Below are 18138 nucleotides of genomic sequence, written 5' to 3' on the forward strand. Positions count from 1 at the left end.
GGGAAAGGTGAGGTGCGGTGACGCATAAAACTCGAGTTTGAAATGAGCACAGATACCCTTCCGAAAACCGAATATGGAATGGACACGACCTACTCCTTGCTCAATCAACTGGACTCACCAGACCCTGTTCATCGCACAAGTATCTATCCGACTAGTAAGCATCTTAAAAGCTAAGTCTTGATATCTCTGTGTAAGTGCATCAAGGGTGTGTAAAGCGGCCTAAAACCAGCAGGGAAAATCAGCTCAGACCCATTCTGAGGATACATTTCCAACACAAAGAAGAAACAAGCAGGGCAAAACAGAGAGAAATTCTTCCAAAATGCGTTCAGGGACTGGCATGCAACCAGGATTGACCACATCTACAGCCCCAGCGGCAGAAGACAGAAGGCTGGACACTCTTGGGGCTGAGACGATTGGTGAGGTTGGGAAAGCAAATGCAGACCCTTGAAAGGAATCCTGCGTGCTCCCCATTCCATGGGTCCCAACTCTCCAGGTTCAACGCAATCTTCCGACAGCGAAAGCACTCATTGGAAACCCAGCGGATGCTACACCGTGGGATCGGGAAAGCTTTCTGAAACTCACCTCAGTTTTCCTCTCCTGGTGCTCGTGTTCTCCATTCAGGCCCCCTTACTAACAATCTCCCCACTTGGAGACTCGGCGCCTTTCCATGCCTCTTTCGTACCGTCTGCAATTTGTCCGCAGGATGAACTGCAAGAGGGGGAACCAATGAGAGACTCGCTGGAGGTGTTTGGTCGGGCACATGTCACTCTCATTTCCCATCACGAAGAAGAATTCACCAGCGGTTCAGCCTGCCACCGCGGATCGACAATAGGGCGTGAAGCCATCCAGCCGTGTTGCGTCCCACTCACAAAAAAGCGACTTGGGAAATGGAGCTCAGGGGCCCTGCACTTCCCAAACCTGCAGAGTTCTAAACGATAACTATCGCCCCAAAATATATTGAGCGCAGGCTACGAAGAGGCGCTGAACGCAAGGCAGAACTGCAGGAAACGGATGTCAACGGGTACATCGGAATGGCCCCGATAGCACATGAAAAGCGCCAGAACGTGGACAATGATGCGGTTGGCCAAAAAGGGCGTATGCGTTTTTTCCTGAATATATTCAGGAAAAAACGCATACGCCCTTTTTGGCCAACCAAGCAACCTGGGAGAGCAAATCAGCACTACAAAGAAATCTCTCACCCCCCCCCCCCCGGGGGCAAAAGGGCCAGGCGAAAAAAGTCTAAAAACCAGAAAGGCAGGACAGCCCACGGAGTCAAGGGAGCCTTGTTAAGCTGATGGGCGGGATGTCAATGGCCAACAGCCAATCTTCACAAGTGTATCCTCTTTCCCAAACCATGGAAAACACAGAACCACAGAGCATAGGGCACTTCCACACATGGGCGTTGACCTTGGGAAAATGAAAAAATCAACCAGACACAGGGACCCCAAAGTTGAGGGCTGCTGTCTTGACAAGAACCTCCACTCCGGTACACATTTCATATCCCAGGAAAGAGCCAAGTGGACAAAGACGAGTGGACAAGTGGACAAAGACAAGTGGACAAGTGGACAAGTGGTGCTACGTAGGTCCAAAGGAGTGTCACTCAGCCATGAAATCCACGTCATGAGGCTGGTAGCAGCATCCTGAGTGGATTTAGGTACGATCATCCTCAGTGAAATAAGTCCCACAAAAAAAGAAACTTATGATATCACTTATCGAGGGAATGTAAAAATCGCTCCCCATGAACGGAATCCCCAAACAGAACAGAGTCACGCTTTTAGAAAACACACTTATGCCTGCTTCAGGGGAAAGGTGAGGTGCGGTGACGCATAAAACTCGAGTTTGAAATGAGCACAGATACCCTTCCGAAAACCGAATATGGAATGGACACGACCTACTCCTTGCTCAATCAACTGGACTCACCAGACCCTGTTCATCGCACAAGTATCTATCCGACTAGTAAGCATCTTAAAAGCTAAGTCTTGATATCTCTGTGTAAGTGCATCAAGTGTGTGTAAAGCGGCCTAAAACCAGCAGGGAAAATCAGCTCAGACCCATTCTGAGGATACATTTCCAACACAAAGAAGAAACAAGCAGGGCAAAACAGAGAGAAATTCTTCCAAAATGCGTTCAGGGACTGGCATGCAACCAGGATTGACCACATCTACAGCCCCAGCGGCAGAAGACATAAGGCTGGACACTCTTGGGGCTGAGACGATTGGTGAGGTTGGGAAAGCAAATGCAGACCCTTGAAAGGAATCCGTCGTGCTCCCCATTCCATGGGTCCCAACTCTCCAGGTTCAACGCAATCTTCCGACAGCGAAAGCACTCATTGGAAACCCAGCGGATGCTACACCGTGGGATCGGGAAAGCTTTCTGAAACTCACCTCAGTTTTCCTCTCCTGGTGCTCGTGTTCTCCATTCAGGCCCCCTTACTAACAATCTCCCCACTTGGAGACTCGGCTCCTTTCCATGCCTCTTTCGTACCGTCTGCAATTTGTCCGCAGGATGAACTGCAAGAGGGGGAACCAATGAGAGACTCGCTGGAGGTGTTTGGTCGGGCACATGTCACTCTCATTTCCCATCACGAAGAAGAATTCACCAGCGGTTCAGCCTGCAACCGCGGATCGACAATAGGGCGTGAAGCCATCCAGCCGTGTTGCGTCCCACTCACAAAAAAGCGACTTGGGAAATGGAGCTCAGGGGCCCTGCACTTCCCAAACCTGCAGAGTTCTAAACGATAACTATCGCCCCAAAATATATTGAGCGCAGGCTACGAAGAGGCGCTGAACGCAAGGCAGAACTGCAGGAAACGGATGTCAACGGGTACATCGGAATGGCCCCGATAGCACATGAAAAGCGCCAGAACGTGGACAATGATGCGGTTGGCCAAAAAGGGCGTATGCGTTTTTTCCTGAATATATTCAGGAAAAAACGCATACGCCCTTTTTGGCCAACCAAGCAACCTGGGAGAGCAAATCAGCACTACAAAGAAATCTCTCGCCCCCCCACCCCCCCGGGGCAAAAGGGCCAGGCGAAAAAAGTCTAAAAACCAGAAAGGCAGGACAGCCCACGGAGTCAAGGGAGCCTTGTTAAGCTGATGGGCGGGATGTCAATGGCCAACAGCCAATCTTCACAAGTGTATCCTCTTTCCCAAACCATGTAAAACACAGAACCACAGAGCATAGGGCACTTCCACACATGGGCGTTGACCTTGGGAAAATGAAAAAATCAACCAGACACAGGGACCCCAAAGTTGAGGGCTGCTGTCTTGACAAGAACCTCCACTCCGGTACACGTTTCATATCCCAGGAAAGAGCCAAGTGGACAAAGACGAGTGGACAAGTGGACAAAGACAAGTGGACAAGTGGACAAGTGGTGCTACGTAGGTCCAATGGAGTGTCACTCAGCCATGAAATCCACGTCATGAGGCTGGTAGCAGCATCCTGAGTGGATTTAGGTACGATCATCCTCAGTGAAATAAGTCCCACAAAAAAAGAAACTTATGATATCACTTATCGAGGGAATGTAAAAATCGCTCCCCATGAACGGAATCCCCAAACAGAACAGAGTCACGCTTTTAGAAAACACACTTATGCCTGCTTCAGGGGAAAGGTGAGGTGCGGTGACGCATAAAACTCGAGTTTGAAATGAGCACAGATACCCTTCCGAAAACCGAATATGGAATGGACACGACCTACTCCTTGCTCAATCAACTGGACTCACCAGACCCTGTTCATCGCACAAGTATCTATCCGACTAGTAAGCATCTTAAAAGCTAAGTCTTGATATCTCTGTGTAAGTGCATCAAGGGTGTGTAAAGCGGCCTAAAACCAGCAGGGAAAATCAGCTCAGACCCATTCTGAGGATACATTTCCAACACAAAGAAGAAACAAGCAGGGCAAAACAGAGAGAAATTCTTCCAAAATGCGTTCAGGGACTGGCATGCAACCAGGATTGACCACATCTACAGCCCCAGCGGCAGAAGACATAAGGCTGGACACTCTTGGGGCTGAGACGATTGGTGAGGTTGGGAAAGCAAATGCAGACCCTTGAAAGGAATCCTGCGTGCTCCCCATTCCATGGCTCCCAACTCTCCAGGTTCAACGCAATCTTCCGACAGCGAAAGCACTCATTGGAAACCCAGCGGATGCTACACCGTGGGATCGGGAAAGCTTTCTGAAACTCACCTCAGTTTTCCTCTCCTGGTGCTCGTGTTCTCCATTCAGGCCCCCTTACTAACAATCTCCCCACTTGGAGACTCGGCGCCTTTCCATGCCTCTTTCGTACCGTCTGCAATTTGTCCGCAGGATGAACTGCAAGAGGGGGAACCAATGAGAGACTCGCTGGAGGTGTTTGGTCGGGCACATGTCACTCTCATTTCCCATCACGAAGAAGAATTCACCAGCGGTTCAGCCTGCCACCGCGGATCGACAATAGGGCGTGAAGCCATCCAGCCGTGTTGCGTCCCACTCACAAAAAAGCGACTTGGGAAATGGAGCTCAGGGGCCCTGCACTTCCCAAACCTGCAGAGTTCTAAACGATAACTATCGCCCCAAAATATATTGAGCGCAGGCTACGAAGAGGCGCTGAACGCAAGGCAGAACTGCAGGAAACGGATGTCAACGGGTACATCGGAATGGCCCCGATAGCACATGAAAAGCGCCAGAACGTGGACAATGATGCGGTTGGCCAAAAAGCGCGTATGCGTTTTTTCCTGAATATATTCAGGAAAAAACGCATACGCCCTTTTTGGCCAACCAAGCAACCTGGGAGAGCAAATCAGCACTACAAAGAAATCTCTCGCCCCCCCCCCCCCGGGGGCAAAAGGGCCAGGCGAAAAAAGTCTAAAAACCAGAAAGGCAGGACAGCCCACGGAGTCAAGGGAGCCTTGTTAAGCTGATGGGCGGGATGTCAATGGCCAACAGCCAATCTTCACAAGTGTATCCTCTTTCCCAAACCATGTAAAACACAGAACCACAGAGCATAGGGCACTTCCACACATGGGCGTTGACCTTGGGAAAATGAAAAAATCAACCAGACACAGGGACCCCAAAGTTGAGGGCTGCTGTCTTGACAAGAACCTCCACTCCGGTACACATTTCATATCCCAGGAAAGAGCCAAGTGGACAAAGACGAGTGGACAAGTGGACAAAGACAAGTGGACAAGTGGACAAGTGGTGCTACGTAGGTCCAATGGAGTGTCACTCAGCCATGAAGTCCACGTCATGAGGCTGGTAGCAGCATCCTGAGTGGATTTAGGTACGATCATCCTCAGTGAAATAAGTCCCACAAAAAAAGAAACTTATGATATCACTTATCGAGGGAATGTAAAAATCGCTCCCCATGAACGGAATCCCCAAACAGAACAGAGTCACGCTTTTAGAAAACACACTTATGCCTGCTTCAGGGGAAAGGTGAGGTGCGGTGACGCATAAAACTCGAGTTTGAAATGAGCACAGATACCCTTCCGAAAACCGAATATGGAATGGACACGACCTACTCCTTGCTCAATCAACTGGACTCACCAGACCCTGTTCATCGCACAAGTATCTATCCGACTAGTAAGCATCTTAAAAGCTAAGTCTTGATATCTCTGTGTAAGTGCATCAAGGGTGTGTAAAGCGGCCTAAAACCAGCAGGGAAAATCAGCTCAGACCCATTCTGAGGATACATTTCCAACACAAAGAAGAAACAAGCAGGGCAAAACAGAGAGAAATTCTTCCAAAATGCGTTCAGGGACTGGCATGCAACCAGGATTGACCACATCTACAGCCCCAGCGGCAGAAGACATAAGGCTGGACACTCTTGGGGCTGAGACGATTGGTGAGGTTGGGAAAGCAAATGCAGACCCTTGAAAGGAATCCTGCGTGCTCCCCATTCCATGGCTCCCAACTCTCCAGGTTCAACGCAATCTTCCGACAGCGAAAGCACTCATTGGAAACCCAGCGGATGCTACACCGTGGGATCGGGAAAGCTTTCTGAAACTCACCTCAGTTTTCCTCTCCTGGTGCTCGTGTTCTCCATTCAGGCCCCCTTACTAACAATCTCCCCACTTGGAGACTCGGCGCCTTTCCATGCCTCTTTCGTACCGTCTGCAATTTGTCCGCAGGATGAACTGCAAGAGGGGGAACCAATGAGAGACTCGCTGGAGGTGTTTGGTCGGGCACATGTCACTCTCATTTCCCATCACGAAGAAGAATTCACCAGCGGTTCAGCCTGCAACCGCGGATCGACAATAGGGCGTGAAGCCATCCAGCCGTGTTGCGTCCCACTCACAAAAAAGCGACTTGGGAAATGGAGCTCAGGGGCACTGCACTTCCCAAACCTGCAGAGTTCTAAACGATAACTATCGCCCCAAAATATATTGAGGTCAGGCTACGAAGAGGCGCTGAACGCAAGGCAGAACTGCAGGAAACGGATGTCAACGGGTACATCGGAATGGCCCCGATAGCACATGAAAAGCGCCAGAACGTGGACAATGATGCGGTTGGCCAAAAAGGGCGTATGCGTTTTTTCCTGAATATATTCAGGAAAAAACGCATACGCCCTTTTTGGCCAACCAAGCAACCTGGGAGAGCAAATCAGCACTACAAAGAAATCTCTTGACCCCCCCGGGGGCAAAAGGGCAAGGCGAAAAAAGTCTAAAAACCAGAAAGGCAGGACAGCCCACGGAGTCAAGGGAGCCTTGTTAAGCTGATGGGCGGGATGTCAATGGCCAACAGCCAATCTTCACAAGTGTATCCTCTTTCCCAAACCATGTAAAACACAGAACCACAGAGCATAGGGCACTTCCACACATGGGCGTTGACCTTGGGAAAATGAAAAAATCAACCAGACACAGGGACCCCAAAGTTGAGGGCTGCTGTCTTGACAAGAACCTCCACTCCGGTACACGTTTCATATCCCAGGAAAGAGCCAAGTGGACAAAGACGAGTGGACAAGTGGACAAAGACAAGTGGACAAGTGGACAAGTGGTGCTACGTAGGTCCAATGGAGTGTCACTCAGCCATGAAATCCACGTCATGAGGCTGGTAGCAGCATCCTGAGTGGATTTAGGTACGATCATCCTCAGTGAAATAAGTCCCACAAAAAAAGAAACTTATGATATCACTTATCGAGGGAATGTAAAAATCGCTCCCCATGAACGGAATCCCCAAACAGAACAGAGTCACGCTTTTAGAAAACACACTTATGCCTGCTTCAGGGGAAAGGTGAGGTGCGGTGACGCATAAAACTCGAGTTTGAAATGAGCACAGATACCCTTCCGAAAACCGAATATGGAATGGACACGACCTACTCCTTGCTCAATCAACTGGACTCACCAGACCCTGTTCATCGCACAAGTATCTATCCGACTAGTAAGCATCTTAAAAGCTAAGTCTTGATATCTCTGTGTAAGTGCATCAAGGGTGTGTAAAGCGGCCTAAAACCAGCAGGGAAAATCAGCTCAGACCCATTCTGAGGATACATTTCCAACACAAAGAAGAAACAAGCAGGGCAAAACAGAGAGAAATTCTTCCAAAATGCGTTCAGGGACTGGCATGCAACCAGGATTGACCACATCTACAGCCCCAGCGGCAGAAGACATAAGGCTGGACACTCTTGGGGCTGAGACGATTGGTGAGGTTGGGAAAGCAAATGCAGACCCTTGAAAGGAATCCGTCGTGCTCCCCATTCCATGGGTCCCAACTCTCCAGGTTCAACGCAATCTTCCGACAGCGAAAGCACTCATTGGAAACCCAGCGGATGCTACACCGTGGGATCGGGAAAGCTTTCTGAAACTCACCTCAGTTTTCCTCTCCTGGTGCTCGTGTTCTCCATTCAGGCCCCCTTACTAACAATCTCCCCACTTGGAGACTCGGCGCCTTTCCATGCCTCTTTCGTACCGTCTGCAATTTGTCCGCAGGATGAACTGCAAGAGGGGGAACCAATGAGAGACTCGCTGGAGGTGTTTGGTCGGGCACATGTCACTCTCATTTCCCATCACGAAGAAGAATTCACCAGCGGTTCAGCCTGCCACCACGGATCGACAATAGGGCGTGAAGCCATCCAGCCGTGTTGCGTCCCACTCACAAAAAAGCGACTTGGGAAATGGAGCTCAGGGGCCCTGCACTTCCCAAACCTGCAGAGTTCTAAACGATAACTATCGCCCCAAAATATATTGAGCGCAGGCTACGAAGAGGCGCTGAACGCAAGGCAGAACTGCAGGAAACGGATGTCAACGGGTACATCGGAATGGCCCCGATAGCACATGAAAAGCGCCAGAACGTGGACAATGATGCGGTTGGCCAAAAAGGGCGTATGCGTTTTTTCCTGAATATATTCAGGAAAAAACGCATACGCCCTTTTTGGCCAACCAAGCAACCTGGGAGAGCAAATCAGCACTACAAAGAAATCTCTCGCCCCCCCCCCCGGGGGCAAAAGGGCCAGGCGAAAAAAGTCTAAAAACCAGAAAGGCAGGACAGCCCACGGAGTCAAGGGAGCCTTGTTAAGCTGATGGGCGGGATGTCAATGGCCAACAGCCAATCTTCACAAGTGTATCCTCTTTCCCAAACCATGTAAAACACAGAACCACAGAGCATAGGGCACTTCCACACATGGGCGTTGACCTTGGGAAAATGAAAAAATCAACCAGACACAGGGACCCCAAAGTTGAGGGCTGCTGTCTTGACAAGAACCTCCACTCCGGTACACATTTCATATCCCAGGAAAGAGCCAAGTGGACAAAGACGAGTGGACAAGTGGACAAAGACAAGTGGACAAGTGGACAAGTGGTGCTACGTAGGTCCAATGGAGTGTCACTCAGCCATGAAATCCACGTCATGAGGCTGGTAGCAGCATCCTGAGTGGATTTAGGTACGATCATCCTCAGTGAAATAAGTCCCACAAAAAAAGAAACTTATGATATCACTTATCGAGAGAATGTAAAAATCGCTCCCCATGAACGGAATCCCCAAACAGAACAGAGTCACGCTTTTAGAAAACACACTTATGCCTGCTTCAGGGGAAAGGTGAGGTGCGGTGACGCATAAAACTCGAGTTTGAAATGAGCACAGATACCCTTCCGAAAACCGAATATGGAATGGACACGACCTACTCCTTGCTCAATCAACTGGACTCACCAGACCCTGTTCATCGCACAAGTATCTATCCGACTAGTAAGCATCTTAAAAGCTAAGTCTTGATATCTCTGTGTAAGTGCATCAAGTGTGTGTAAAGCGGCCTAAAACCAGCAGGGAAAATCAGCTCAGACCCATTCTGAGGATACATTTCCAACACAAAGAAGAAACAAGCAGGGCAAAACAGAGAGAAATTCTTCCAAAATGCGTTCAGGGACTGGCATGCAACCAGGATTGACCACATCTACAGCCCCAGCGGCAGAAGACAGAAGGCTGGACACTCTTGGGGCTGAGACGATTGGTGAGGTTGGGAAAGCAAATGCAGACCCTTGAAAGGAATCCGTCGTGCTCCCCATTCCATGGGTCCCAACTCTCCAGGTTCAACGCAATCTTCCGACAGCGAAAGCACTCATTGGAAACCCAGCGGATGCTACACCGTGGGATCGGGAAAGCTTTCTGAAACTCACCTCAGTTTTCCTCTCCTGGTGCTCGTGTTCTCCATTCAGGCCCCCTTACTAACAATCTCCCCACTTGGAGACTCGGCGCCTTTCCATGCCTCTTTCGTACCGTCTGCAATTTGTCCGCAGGATGAACTGCAAGAGGGGGAACCAATGAGAGACTCGCTGGAGGTGTTTGGTCGGGCACATGTCACTCTCATTTCCCATCACGAAGAAGAATTCACCAGCGGTTCAGCCTGCAACCGCGGATCGACAATAGGGCGTGAAGCCATCCAGCCGTGTTGCGTCCCACTCACAAAAAAGCGACTTGGGAAATGGAGCTCAGGGGCCCTGCACTTCCCAAACCTGCAGAGTTCTAAACGATAACTATCGCCCCAAAATATATTGAGCGCAGGCTACGAAGAGGCGCTGAACGCAAGGCAGAACTGCAGGAAACGGATGTCAACGGGTACATCGGAATGGCCCCGATAGCACATGAAAAGCGCCAGAACGTGGACAATGATGCGGTTGGCCAAAAAGGGCGTATGCGTTTTTTCCTGAATATATTCAGGAAAAAACGCATACGCCCTTTTTGGCCAACCAAGCAACCTGGGAGAGCAAATCAGCACTACAAAGAAATCTCTCGCCCCCCCCCCCCCCCCCGGGGCAAAAGGGCCAGGCGAAAAAAGTCTAAAAACCAGAAAGGCAGGACAGCCCACGGAGTCAAGGGAGCCTTGTTAAGCTGATGGGCGGGATGTCAATGGCCAACAGCCAATCTTCACAAGTGTATCCTCTTTCCCAAACCATGTAAAACACAGAACCACAGAGCATAGGGCACTTCCACACATGGGCGTTGACCTTGGGAAAATGAAAAAATCAACCAGACACAGGGACCCCAAAGTTGAGGGCTGCTGTCTTGACAAGAACCTCCACTCCGGTACACGTTTCATATCCCAGGAAAGAGCCAAGTGGACAAAGACGAGTGGACAAGTGGACAAAGACAAGTGGACAAGTGGACAAGTGGTGCTACGTAGGTCCAATGGAGTGTCACTCAGCCATGAAATCCACGTCATGAGGCTGGTAGCAGCATCCTGAGTGGATTTAGGTACGATCATCCTCAGTGAAATAAGTCCCACAAAAAAAGAAACTTATGATATCACTTATCGAGGGAATGTAAAAATCGCTCCCCATGAACGGAATCCCCAAACAGAACAGAGTCACGCTTTTAGAAAACACACTTATGCCTGCTTCAGGGGAAAGGTGAGGTGCGGTGACGCATAAAACTCGAGTTTGAAATGAGCACAGATACCCTTCCGAAAACCGAATATGGAATGGACACGACCTACTCCTTGCTCAATCAACTGGACTCACCAGACCCTGTTCATCGCACAAGTATCTATCCGACTAGTAAGCATCTTAAAAGCTAAGTCTTGATATCTCTGTGTAAGTGCATCAAGGGTGTGTAAAGCGGCCTAAAACCAGCAGGGAAAATCAGCTCAGACCCATTCTGAGGATACATTTCCAACACAAAGAAGAAACAAGCAGGGCAAAACAGAGAGAAATTCTTCCAAAATGCGTTCAGGGACTGGCATGCAACCAGGATTGACCACATCTACAGCCCCAGCGGCAGAAGACAGAAGGCTGGACACTCTTGGGGCTGAGACGATTGGTGAGGTTGGGAAAGCAAATGCAGACCCTTGAAAGGAATCCTGCGTGCTCCCCATTCCATGGCTCCCAACTCTCCAGGTTCAACGCAATCTTCCGACAGCGAAAGCACTCATTGGAAACCCAGCGGATGCTACACCGTGGGATCGGGAAAGCTTTCTGAAACTCACCTCAGTTTTCCTCTCCTGGTGCTCGTGTTCTCCATTCAGGCCCCCTTACTAACAATCTCCCCACTTGGAGACTCGGCGCCTTTCCATGCCTCTTTCGTACCGTCTGCAATTTGTCCGCAGGATGAACTGCAAGAGGGGGAACCAATGAGAGACTCGCTGGAGGTGTTTGGTCGGGCACATGTCACTCTCATTTCCCATCACGAAGAAGAATTCACCAGCGGTTCAGCCTGCCACCGCGGATCGACAATAGGGCGTGAAGCCATCCAGCCGTGTTGCGTCCCACTCACAAAAAAGCGACTTGGGAAATGGAGCTCAGGGGCCCTGCACTTCCCAAACCTGCAGAGTTCTAAACGATAACTATCGCCCCAAAATATATTGAGCGCAGGCTACGAAGAGGCGCTGAACGCAAGGCAGAACTGCAGGAAACGGATGTCAACGGGTACATCGGAATGGCCCCGATAGCACATGAAAAGCGCCAGAACGTGGACAATGATGCGGTTGGCCAAAAAGGGCGTATGCGTTTTTTCCTGAATATATTCAGGAAAAAACGCATACGCCCTTTTTGGCCAACCAAGCAACCTGGGAGAGCAAATCAGCACTACAAAGAAATCTCTCGCCCCCCCCCCCGGGGGCAAAAGGGCCAGGCGAAAAAAGTCTAAAAACCAGAAAGGCAGGACAGCCCACGGAGTCAAGGGAGCCTTGTTAAGCTGATGGGCGGGATGTCAATGGCCAACAGCCAATCTTCACAAGTGTATCCTCTTTCCCAAACCATGTAAAACACAGAACCACAGAGCATAGGGCACTTCCACACATGGGCGTTGACCTTGGGAAAATGAAAAAATCAACCAGACACAGGGACCCCAAAGTTGAGGGCTGCTGTCTTGACAAGAACCTCCACTCCGGTACACATTTCATATCCCAGGAAAGAGCCAAGTGGACAAAGACGAGTGGACAAGTGGACAAAGACAAGTGGACAAGTGGACAAGTGGTGCTACGTAGGTCCAATGGAGTGTCACTCAGCCATGAAATCCACGTCATGAGGCTGGTAGCAGCATCCTGAGTGGATTTAGGTACGATCATCCTCAGTGAAATAAGTCCCACAAAAAAAGAAACTTATGATATCACTTATCGAGGGAATGTAAAAATCGCTCCCCATGAACGGAATCCCCAAACAGAACAGAGTCACGCTTTTAGAAAACACACTTATGCCTGCTTCAGGGGAAAGGTGAGGTGCGGTGACGCATAAAACTCGAGTTTGAAATGAGCACAGATACCCTTCCGAAAACCGAATATGGAATGGACACGACCTACTCCTTGCTCAATCAACTGGACTCACCAGACCCTGTTCATCGCACAAGTATCTATCCGACTAGTAAGCATCTTAAAAGCTAAGTCTTGATATCTCTGTGTAAGTGCATCAAGGGTGTGTAAAGCGGCCTAAAACCAGCAGGGAAAATCAGCTCAGACCCATTCTGAGGATACATTTCCAACACAAAGAAGAAACAAGCAGGGCAAAACAGAGAGAAATTCTTCCAAAATGCGTTCAGGGACTGGCATGCAACCAGGATTGACCACATCTACAGCCCCAGCGGCAGAAGACAGAAGGCTGGACACTCTTGGGGCTGAGACGATTGGTGAGGTTGGGAAAGCAAATGCAGACCCTTGAAAGGAATCCTGCGTGCTCCCCATTCCATGGCTCCCAACTCTCCAGGTTCAACGCAATCTTCCGACAGCGAAAGCACTCATTGGAAACCCAGCGGATGCTACACCGTGGGATCGGGAAAGCTTTCTGAAACTCACCTCAGTTTTCCTCTCCTGGTGCTCGTGTTCTCCATTCAGGCCCCCTTACTAACAATCTCCCCACTTGGAGACTCGGCGCCTTTCCATGCCTCTTTCGTACCGTCTGCAATTTGTCCGCAGGATGAACTGCAAGAGGGGGAACCAATGAGAGACTCGCTGGAGGTGTTTGGTCGGGCACATGTCACTCTCATTTCCCATCACGAAGAAGAATTCACCAGCGGTTCAGCCTGCCACCGCGGATCGACAATAGGGCGTGAAGCCATCCAGCCGTGTTGCGTCCCACTCACAAAAAAGCGACTTGGGAAATGGAGCTCAGGGGCCCTGCACTTCCCAAACCTGCAGAGTTCTAAACGATAACTATCGCCCCAAAATATATTGAGCGCAGGCTACGAAGAGGCGCTGAACGCAAGGCAGAACTGCAGGAAACGGATGTCAACGGGTACATCGGAATGGCCCCGATAGCACATGAAAAGCGCCAGAACGTGGACAATGATGCGGTTGGCCAAAAAGGGCGTATGCGTTTTTTCCTGAATATATTCAGGAAAAAACGCATACGCCCTTTTTGGCCAACCAAGCAACCTGGGAGAGCAAATCAGCACTACAAAGAAATCTCTCGCCCCCCCCCCCGGGGGCAAAAGGGCCAGGCGAAAAAAGTCTAAAAACCAGAAAGGCAGGACAGCCCACGGAGTCAAGGGAGCCTTGTTAAGCTGATGGGCGGGATGTCAATGGCCAACAGCCAATCTTCACAAGTGTATCCTCTTTCCCAAACCATGTAAAACACAGAACCACAGAGCATAGGGCACTTCCACACATGGGCGTTGACCTTGGGAAAATGAAAAAATCAACCAGACACAGGGACCCCAAAGTTGAGGGCTGCTGTCTTGACAAGAACCTCCACTCCGGTACACATTTCATATCCCAGGAAAGAGCCAAGTGGACAAAGACGAGTGGACAAGTGGACAAAGACAAGTGGACAAGTGGACAAGTGGTGCTACGTAGGTCCAATGGAGTGTCACTCAGCCATGAAATCCACGTCATGAGGCTGGTAGCAGCATCCTGAGTGGATTTAGGTACGATCATCCTCAGTGAAATAAGTCCCACAAAAAAAGAAACTTATGATATCACTTATCGAGAGAATGTAAAAATCGCTCCCCATGAACGGAATCCCCAAACAGAACAGAGTCACGCTTTTAGAAAACACACTTATGCCTGCTTCAGGGGAAAGGTGAGGTGCGGTGACGCATAAAACTCGAGTTTGAAATGAGCACAGATACCCTTCCGAAAACCGAATATGGAATGGACACGACCTACTCCTTGCTCAATCAACTGGACTCACCAGACCCTGTTCATCGCACAAGTATCTATCCGACTAGTAAGCATCTTAAAAGCTAAGTCTTGATATCTCTGTGTAAGTGCATCAAGTGTGTGTAAAGCGGCCTAAAACCAGCAGGGAAAATCAGCTCAGACCCATTCTGAGGATACATTTCCAACACAAAGAAGAAACAAGCAGGGCAAAACAGAGAGAAATTCTTCCAAAATGCGTTCAGGGACTGGCATGCAACCAGGATTGACCACATCTACAGCCCCAGCGGCAGAAGACAGAAGGCTGGACACTCTTGGGGCTGAGACGATTGGTGAGGTTGGGAAAGCAAATGCAGACCCTTGAAAGGAATCCGTCGTGCTCCCCATTCCATGGGTCCCAACTCTCCAGGTTCAACGCAATCTTCCGACAGCGAAAGCACTCATTGGAAACCCAGCGGATGCTACACCGTGGGATCGGGAAAGCTTTCTGAAACTCACCTCAGTTTTCCTCTCCTGGTGCTCGTGTTCTCCATTCAGGCCCCCTTACTAACAATCTCCCCACTTGGAGACTCGGCGCCTTTCCATGCCTCTTTCGTACCGTCTGCAATTTGTCCGCAGGATGAACTGCAAGAGGGGGAACCAATGAGAGACTCGCTGGAGGTGTTTGGTCGGGCACATGTCACTCTCATTTCCCATCACGAAGAAGAATTCACCAGCGGTTCAGCCTGCAACCGCGGATCGACAATAGGGCGTGAAGCCATCCAGCCGTGTTGCGTCCCACTCACAAAAAAGCGACTTGGGAAATGGAGCTCAGGGGCCCTGCACTTCCCAAACCTGCAGAGTTCTAAACGATAACTATCGCCCCAAAATATATTGAGCGCAGGCTACGAAGAGGCGCTGAACGCAAGGCAGAACTGCAGGAAACGGATGTCAACGGGTACATCGGAATGGCCCCGATAGCACATGAAAAGCGCCAGAACGTGGACAATGATGCGGTTGGCCAAAAAGGGCGTATGCGTTTTTTCCTGAATATATTCAGGAAAAAACGCATACGCCCTTTTTGGCCAACCAAGCAACCTGGGAGAGCAAATCAGCACTACAAAGAAATCTCTCGCCCCCCCCCCACCCGGGGCAAAAGGGCCAGGCGAAAAAAGTCTAAAAACCAGAAAGGCAGGACAGCCCACGGAGTCAAGGGAGCCTTGTTAAGCTGATGGGCGGGATGTCAATGGCCAACAGCCAATCTTCACAAGTGTATCCTCTTTCCCAAACCATGTCAAACACAGAACCACAGAGCATAGGGCACTTCCACACATGGGCGTTGACCTTGGGAAAATGAAAAAATCAACCAGACACAGGGACCCCAAAGTTGAGGGCTGCTGTCTTGACAAGAACCTCCACTCCGGTACACGTTTCATATCCCAGGAAAGAGCCAAGTGGACAAAGACGAGTGGACAAGTGGACAAAGACAAGTGGACAAGTGGACAAGTGGTGCTACGTAGGTCCAATGGAGTGTCACTCAGCCATGAAATCCACGTCATGAGGCTGGTAGCAGCATCCTGAGTGGATTTAGGTACGATCATCCTCAGTGAAATAAGTCCCACAAAAAAAGAAACTTATGATATCACTTATCGAGGGAATGTAAAAATCGCTCCCCATGAACGGAATCCCCAAACAGAACAGAGTCACGCTTTTAGAAAACACACTTATGCCTGCTTCAGGGGAAAGGTGAGGTGCGGTGACGCATAAAACTCGAGTTTGAAATGAGCACAGATACCCTTCCGAAAACCGAATATGGAATGGACACGACCTACTCCTTGCTCAATCAACTGGACTCACCAGACCCTGTTCATCGCACAAGTATCTATCCGACTAGTAAGCATCTTAAAAGCTAAGTCTTGATATCTCTGTGTAAGTGCATCAAGGGTGTGTAAAGCGGCCTAAAACCAGCAGGGAAAATCAGCTCAGACCCATTCTGAGGATACATTTCCAACACAAAGAAGAAACAAGCAGGGCAAAACAGAGAGAAATTCTTCCAAAATGCGTTCAGGGACTGGCATGCAACCAGGATTGACCACATCTACAGCCCCAGCGGCAGAAGACATAAGGCTGGACACTCTTGGGGCTGAGACGATTGGTGAGGTTGGGAAAGCAAATGCAGACCCTTGAAAGGAATCCTGCGTGCTCCCCATTCCATGGCTCCCAACTCTCCAGGTTCAACGCAATCTTCCGACAGCGAAAGCACTCATTGGAAACCCAGCGGATGCTACACCGTGGGATCGGGAAAGCTTTCTGAAACTCACCTCAGTTTTCCTCTCCTGGTGCTCGTGTTCTCCATTCAGGCCCCCTTACTAACAATCTCCCCACTTGGAGACTCGGCGCCTTTCCATGCCTCTTTCGTACCGTCTGCAATTTGTCCGCAGGATGAACTGCAAGAGGGGGAACCAATGAGAGACTCGCTGGAGGTGTTTGGTCGGGCACATGTCACTCTCATTTCCCATCACGAAGAAGAATTCACCAGCGGTTCAGCCTGCCACCGCGGATCGACAATAGGGCGTGAAGCCATCCAGCCGTGTTGCGTCCCACTCACAAAAAAGCGACTTGGGAAATGGAGCTCAGGGGCCCTGCACTTCCCAAACCTGCAGAGTTCTAAACGATAACTATCGCCCCAAAATATATTGAGGTCAGGCTACGAAGAGGCGCTGAACGCAAGGCAGAACTGCAGGAAACGGATGTCAACGGGTACATCGGAATGGCCCCGATAGCACATGAAAAGCGCCAGAACGTGGACAATGATGCGGTTGGCCAAAAAGGGCGTATGCGTTTTTTCCTGAATATATTCAGGAAAAAACGCATACGCCCTTTTTGGCCAACCAAGCAACCTGGGAGAGCAAATCAGCACTACAAAGAAATCTCTCGCCCCCCCCACCGGGGCAAAAGGGCCAGGCGAAAAAAGTCTAAAAACCAGAAAGGCAGGACAGCCCACGGAGTCAAGGGAGCCTTGTTAAGCTGATGGGCGGGATGTCAATGGCCAACAGCCAATCTTCACAAGTGTATCCTCTTTCCCAAACCATGTAAAACACAGAACCACAGAGCATAGGGCACTTCCACACATGGGCGTTGACCTTGGGAAAATGAAAAAATCAACCAGACACAGGGACCCCAAAGTTGAGGGCTGCTGTCTTGACAAGAACCTCCACTCCGGTACACGTTTCATATCCCAGGAAAGAGCCAAGTGGACAAAGACGAGTGGACAAGTGGACAAAGACAAGTGGACAAGTGGACAAGTGGTGCTACGTAGGTCCAATGGAGTGTCACTCAGCCATGAAATCCACGTCATGAGGCTGGTAGCAGCATCCTGAGTGGATTTAGGTACGATCATCCTCAGTGAAATAAGTCCCACAAAAAAAGAAACTTATGATATCACTTATCGAGGGAATGTAAAAATCGCTCCCCATGAACGGAATCCCCAAACAGAACAGAGTCACGCTTTTAGAAAACACACTTATGCCTGCTTCAGGGGAAAGGTGAGGTGCGGTGACGCATAAAACTCGAGTTTGAAATGAGCACAGATACCCTTCCGAAAACCGAATATGGAATGGACACGACCTACTCCTTGCTCAATCAACTGGACTCACCAGACCCTGT

The sequence above is a fragment of the Kogia breviceps genome, chromosome 1, assembly GCF_026419965.1.
Source record: "Kogia breviceps isolate mKogBre1 chromosome 1, mKogBre1 haplotype 1, whole genome shotgun sequence".
In the NCBI taxonomy this organism is placed as follows: Eukaryota; Metazoa; Chordata; class Mammalia; order Artiodactyla; family Physeteridae; genus Kogia; species Kogia breviceps.